The following is a 7,446-nucleotide window of genomic DNA, read 5'->3' on the forward strand; positions in this document are numbered from 1 at the left end:
TATCTTGATTTTAAAAATGCCGATGATTCTAGCGTTGTCGCTCACCTTTCATGTGAATTTCATTCTTTTGAACAGATTGCTAACAAACCTGGTTCTGACATCGAATTGCTCTGGCAGAGATTTAAAAGCATCATATTCTTTTCTATCCGAAGTTACATCCCTACTAAAATAAAACGAACCAAAAAGCACAACCCTTGGATAAACCGCGAAATCATACACGCCAAACGCAAAGTTAAACGACTCAGAAAATTGTTAAAAAAGAAACCTAACTTCCAAACTCGCCTATCCCTTACTTCAGCAATCACTTCTATGAAATCAAAAATGAAGGCCGCAAAAACCTTCTATCTCTCTAATACGCTAATTTCCTAAAAAAATCACCACAAAAATTTTGGAACTATCTTAGCCCTAAAAGCCAAAGTGGCAATACTATGTCTCGAGAAGAAAGTAATGAAAGAGCAAACTTAATGAATAACTATTTTAAATCAATTTTCACAAACGACGATACAACCCCATGCCGTGTTTACTCACATAGTTCGGATAGAATAGATACAATCTCCCTAAACGAGGCAGGTATCCTTAATTTATTGCTAAAACTAGACTGCAAAAAGAAAGCTGGACCTGACGACATACCTAATGAATTCTTAAGGAGGTATGCTGAATGGATGGCCAAATATTTATTCCTTATATTTAACAAATCTTTAACAACATGTTCTCTCCCAAGCGAATGGAAAATGGCTAAGGTAATCCCAATTCACAAAGGAGGTAACAAAACAGACGCTTCCAATTACCGTCCTATTTCACTAACCAGTACAACATGCAAATTGCTTGAGCACATCATCCTTAAACACATTACTACCTACGTCGAGAAAAAAAAATTCTATCACCATTCCAGCATGGTTTCCGCGCAGGTTTTTCTACAGTAGCTCAATTAACAGAATTAATACACGAAGTATCACAAGCAATTGACAACCAAAAACAAACAGATCTCATTTTACTTGACTTTTCCAAAGCATTTGATCGAGTATCCCATAAAAAACTAATTATAAAAACTGAATCAATATTAGGTAAAGGACCAATTAGTAACTGGATCAGTGCTTACCTAACAAACCGTACACAGTTTGTCGAAATTAATTGCCAAAAATCAGAAATAACCCAAGTAACATCAGGTGTGCCTCAGGGTAGTGTCCTGGCCCCAATTTTATTTCTTATTTTTATTAATGATCTACCCGCATCTATTAATACTAACATTAGGCTTTTTGCTGACGACTGCATAGTATATAAAGAAATAAACTGTCCAAATGACCACCTTACCCTCGGAAACGACCTAAAATCAGTATAACAATGGTGCATGGAATGGCAAATGACATTAAATATAGGTAAATCAGCTTTGCTTAGAATAACCAGGAAAAACACTATATCAGACTTTTCTTACACACTCGGCAATGCCCAACTAACCACAGTTAAAGAACACAAGTATCTCGGACTAATCATATCAGATGACCTGAGGTGGGAGACACACGTAAATCACGTAACTTCATCTGCATTACGACGGCTATTCCTCCTGAAAAGGCGCCTCCATTCAGCACCGCATCCAACAAAGCTTCTAGTATATAACACATTTGTTAGACCAGTACTTGAATACGCTAACATCGTCTGGTTCCCACCTACAAATAACTTAATTAATAAACTAGAGAGCGTGCAAAGAAAAGCGGTAAGGTTCATTTTTAACAAATACCGCACATCTGATTCCCCCACCGAACTAATGCAAAAAGCCGGAATGCTAACCCTCCAAAATCGCGCCAAACTCGCACGCCAGAAAATGATGTTTCAACTTTTTCACAATGCGCTTCGTATTGATAGCACCAAATACCTATCTAACCCAGAAACTAGACCCTCACGTCATAAACACCCCCATTTTCTTCAGGAATACCGGTTCAAAACAAACTGCTTTAAGTTTTCCTTTTTTCCGCAGGCGATAAGGGAATGGAATAGTCTGCCTACTTATATAACTACTTGTCATAACCAAGATAAATTCCTATCACTCCTTGAAAACTACCTACGTATTTCCCAAATATAAACCATTTGTAGCATTCTAACCCTACCGTTTCCTCTGTATAAAGTCATTGATTAAATCCTGTATGACATATTCATTCACTACGTGCGTTCCAACTTGGCGCGCACTTTGTAACTCCCGTAATAATTGCTTAATTCATTACACATGTTATAATCTATGTGCTTGTTAAATCATTGTACGCGCAACTAAACCCTTTTGTAGTTACTCCCAATTTATATTTGTGACATGTTCAACCTTTTTTACACCTGTGTAATATACTTATTACATGTATGCCCTTCCTGCTAAAATCCCCGTTGGGATTGGCAGTATGTCTGAAATAAATAAATTAATCTAAGCCGAGAGCATCGTCGTTTAGCTTACAAAACAAAAGTCACGCGGGTAAAGGTTATGAGTTAGATGACGGTCGTGCAACTGCTCAAGAAAGGAGGTTTATAGTAAGGTTACGTCTACTGCTCTCATTGAAAGGACCAAATGAGAAGACACCAAATGCTAAAGGTCATGACGTCAATACGCGGATGACTCTTGGCTCAGCACGCGCTCTTTGCCAATTGTTAACTGTGTACAACACATCACCGATGTGTACTGAAAGCGACATCTGGAATATAAAGATACGATATACAGACGCGATGTTACAATGTAACGCGATCAACAAATGCAATGTGCAAGGAAATGATGAAGATATCTGCACATATTGGGTGCCAGGCGAATCCTGTATGCACGCTGGGTTACGGTAACCATGATAAGGACGCCATTATCGCAATCAAAATGACTTCTATTGCGTAAGTCTCTGTCAAGAAGTGTGTGATCTTTGGCTCCACCTCTCAGCATGGTGTTAGATGTTGGAATAGCATGGTGTGGTGGATGTTGGAATAAAAGTGATTCTGACTCTGCCATCAGATATTATTGAACTAAGTAACCACGTGGAAAACATTTCGGATGAGATTACAGAATAGTTATCGCACAACTTAATACGAACGTGTAGGCACCCCGCTACGGTTAAGGACGATAAATGAGTCGAACATGCTTTCTAGTTAGTCGCCGCTTAATACTGAACGCTTTGTATACGGCCTAAAGTACATTAAAGTGACGTTTTTGTGATTACCGGCGTTCCCTTTTCACATTTTCGGAACTAGGAACAAAGTGCATAATTTGGTTATTTCAGTATATTTTTTTACTCCCAGTACTTACACTACAAATAGAAAATTATTACTTTCAACCGCGTTCTTTGAGATGCGTTTATGAAGTTTCACATAAGAATTCTTTATAAAATTGTCTGAAGAATTATTACGGCTATACATTCACTCAAAAAACCAGTGATCAGGCCACAAGTTTATTAGCGCGATACATTGCGAATATTATATCCTGAAATAAATTGTTTACGCATCAAAGCACTGAACTTGAGCATATTTCTAGCGGTAACCAAATATATAATCCGCAGAGAAAGAACAAAGATAATGCTGACAAAGAAGGAATGAAGAAGCAGGTACCACAGTGTATATTGAAATATATTCTGCTGGGGCGAGTGAATGCGTAGACGAAGAGGGTGCTCGATATTGCAACGAAGACCTAAATTTTGCCTAGTCGCATTACGTCATTTGATATAGTGTCGTTTTCAATTGTGGTTTCATTTATCTTGGTTGCAATGATAATGCCACCGTGCAATCTTTCGAGAAAAGCATTATTATCAACATGATCATCATCATTACAGTTGTGCCTGTGTGCCTTTGGCCATCTTACGGTAAGTACAGTCTGCTTCACAAGCGATGTGACATTACCTCACTGGAGGCCGCCCATATAGACCAATGCCGAAGCATGTGCTTGCAGCAGTGAAGCTAGGCAACGAAAGGAACATGTTTTATTAGAATGCAAGAATAGGTTTAGCTCCACTTGCCTCCTTGAAGCTCTTGGGTTCAGGGATTGCAGGGGGAAAGTTAACATGTCCGCAACAGAAACTACTAAAGCGTATTGAAGACTTGGCGGCAGGAAAATAGGGAGACCACCAACAATGAAAGGAACAAAGTTCCAATTAAGGGTTCAGAAAACTTGATGCAGGAAAATTTACGTTTCCAAAAGAAAAAAAAAGGAAACAGGTACGAGAGGCAAAAATATTAGGACAGCCTGGTTTCGCAATGAACTGCTTCATTTCTAGGGGGACGCTCATAGCATTCATTCATTCATTCATTCATTCATTCATTCATCCAGCCGCGTGAACGGTCAACTACTTACGGAAGTCCCCACGGAATATCCGCTTTACAGTCAAGGTGGCTAGGAGTGCCTGTTATCTCTTTATTTATTTATCTTTATCTATATTTGTCCCTCTTCTCTGCCCATATTCGCTGCTTAGGTCAACGAGCCATTTTCACGATTAAAGTTGGTTTTTCCCATTTCTCTCTGTAGTGTGCACAAATAACTAAAGGAGATCCGTGCGTCAAACAAATAAAGAATGCGCTTCGCAAATATTTTTCAATGGAACAAAACATAAAGTGAACAAAAAGTATTCGAGCCCGCTTCGTCTGCAAGCAGCGAAGTAAGGTTTATATATGTATATGAAAAGAATTCTGACTGTGCGACATAACCAAAAGAAAACGAATAAACGAAGTGTAGTCACCTGTAGCGACTGCCTCCGGGAATGATATGAGGTGCTACATAAGCAGACAAATCTCCTTTAAATAAGCGCTTTCGCTCGCAAGGGTCCTTCTGCGACGGGCAATCTAATTATTTGTGCGCCTACATACGCTTCACAGCTAATTCGTAGTTTGGACATAGCTGCAAACTCAGCATAAATTTCGCTAACAGTTTATTTTGTTTGTGACCTTCCGTCGCTGTCGCGCTCTTTCTCTCTGCCTCATTTTATTTATTTTATTCGTAGAGTGTGGACAGTTTCATACGTGGACAGTTTCATACGGCGAGTTTCAAAATAGGCTTTCAGGAGCCGTCTTCGAGGCACTCGACAAATTAAGTGTGAGATACGGCCGAGAGACTACCAAAGTAGTTTCTCAATGAAGAGATGAACAATGAATTGAAAGCTCTCGCTTATCAGCTGAATGAAATCTGAAAGAAGCAAAATTTAGTATAACATCTCAGCCCACAATGAACGTCAGAACCCATTGCCGTATTTCTAGGCTGCTACACTACAAAAAGCATGTAAAAAAGGAAAAAAAAACATCTACCTTCATTTAACCTTGTGGCAGTGGATGTACGGCGAAGCAGGTGTGTGGACGTTAGACAAGCACCGCCGCCCCAAGCGACGTACGTGATGCGCGCACGCAGATGTGATTACGTGCAGCGTACATCCTCATCCTTTTTGGCTGTCCGCCAAGCAAACGTGCCATATTGAATAAATTATTGTCTAAAAGGAAACTGCGCCAGAAAATGCGTTAAGTACGAGTTACAGACCAGCTGCAGACATAACAGCTTCGCAATGTTATTAGACCATACGAAAAAACATTAATCTGTTACGTGGAAACAGAAAAGAAAGCACTTTTCCTGATGCCTATTGAGGTTAGTATGAGTGGCCGCGGCCGCTAAATGGCCGTAACGTTAGAACAACGTATGTCCCCATTTTTGTAGGCCTTCCGCCTAGAGCAAATACGTTAAAAAGTAATTATATTTCTCAAAGGAAAACGTGTCCGAAAATTCGTAAAGTATGACTTACACACGACCTACAGACATGGTAGCATCATTGTCCTTTCAGCCGAGTGACGGTGACAAGAACTTTAATTGGTCCTGAGAAACTCTGGCCAGGGGTGCCCTGCAAATTTTTTTGTGCCTCTGGGAACCTTCTAACACACCTCTTACTGTTTAAAGTCGTGACAATATGGTGGCGCCGTTGGTGCGAATGCACTTCGGGGGTCCATAAAATTGCTCTCAGGTTAAAAATGATTGTTACGTCTACGAGAACATAGGAATGATACAAAAAGAGTGCGAGTAGAGGGCAGGGGCCTAAACCAAGCCATCGTATCTCTTTTTCACACACTGAAAGGAGATAATATAAGGCTAAATGCTCATCTGCTCTCAGAGCACAGCCCGAGGTAAACGTTGGTAGAGACGCATTTGGAAATGTTGGCCGAATACCTTTATAGGACCCGGCTTACCGGTCGAGCAGATGGTTTGTGATCATAAATAATTTGGCTACATTGCCTTCTAAGCAAAAGACTATGGTAGTGCCGCAAAACGCACCAAGAACAGTTTGTTGTTATCTCCATTTTGGATTTATTAGGGCGATAACCGTTGCGGCGTTCTCTGGCACAGCTGGTAAACAGCGAAGAGCAGGATACATCATGAAACGTTTCTTTCAACGAAGGTCTCATTCTAAGGCGGTTTGCTAACGAAGGGCTTGCTGACATTTGAAAAAACTGTGAATGTCGACCCAAAGAAGTTGGCCCTAACCCGAGGCCTGCTGGTCCAGTGTGTCGCACCTGTTCGTTGTTTGTGCAAAATTTTAGAAGTTGATAAGCATTCGTATTGTTTGTTTTTGCACCATTTAATGCTAGAAACTTCTAATATCTATAGAGCATGCCACTGCACATTACCGATAAGGTGTGCCAGCAGTAGATTCTGTAGCCATAAATGAGCTGCCTGAAAACACCCCTTTCACAATGGTTACAGTGGCCGCTCTTAACGTTACAGAATTTGCGGCGCATGAACAGTGCACTGAAGTAAAGCTCACGGCAACTGAAGCATGTCTTGCTAATACAGGATTCGTTGGCTGTGTCCCAATCTGATTGTCTGTATACTGTATCATACAGTTGCTTTGCTGCAACTGTGGCACGGCCAGGTCAGGCATTTCCTCATGCTTTAACCGTATCTGCAAAGGCAATGTTGTACCAAATATAGCTTAAATAGACCAAAAAAAGGGGGAAGGAAGAAATGAAGAAATGACCTTGCAGCTAGCATGCTGAATATCCACTCCACTGTACGTCGTGCAATACTTAGGCCAGTCGTTGCGCCATTTCAAAACAGTAGATGAACGTCATGCTCCGTACGGGCGTGATAACATGAACTGTACATGCCAAACCGCATGCTGTTATGAACAGGCAGCTAGAATACGGAAAATACCACCACGCCCTAGCCACTGGCACGAAGCAGACAAATACAGACCGCTTATTGTCTACGCGATGTATAGCGATCGATATAATTATGCGATAAATTATGCATATGCATATACGTGGAAATAGTGCTTCTATAGCACACATCGCGTGCACTATGCTGGCACTTGCACGTCGCTAAGTAACTTCACTTGGCGGTTCAGTAATAACTTGTAATTGTAATTCGCTTAATCGAAATCACGCGTCTACGATCACCCGGAGGTGATTCTGGCCTGGTGTTGGAGTAATTTTAAGATCTCACAGGCAGGTATCGCGACCTAATAA

The sequence above is a fragment of the Dermacentor silvarum genome, chromosome 3, assembly GCF_013339745.2.
Source record: "Dermacentor silvarum isolate Dsil-2018 chromosome 3, BIME_Dsil_1.4, whole genome shotgun sequence".
Classification (NCBI taxonomy): Eukaryota; Metazoa; Arthropoda; class Arachnida; order Ixodida; family Ixodidae; genus Dermacentor; species Dermacentor silvarum.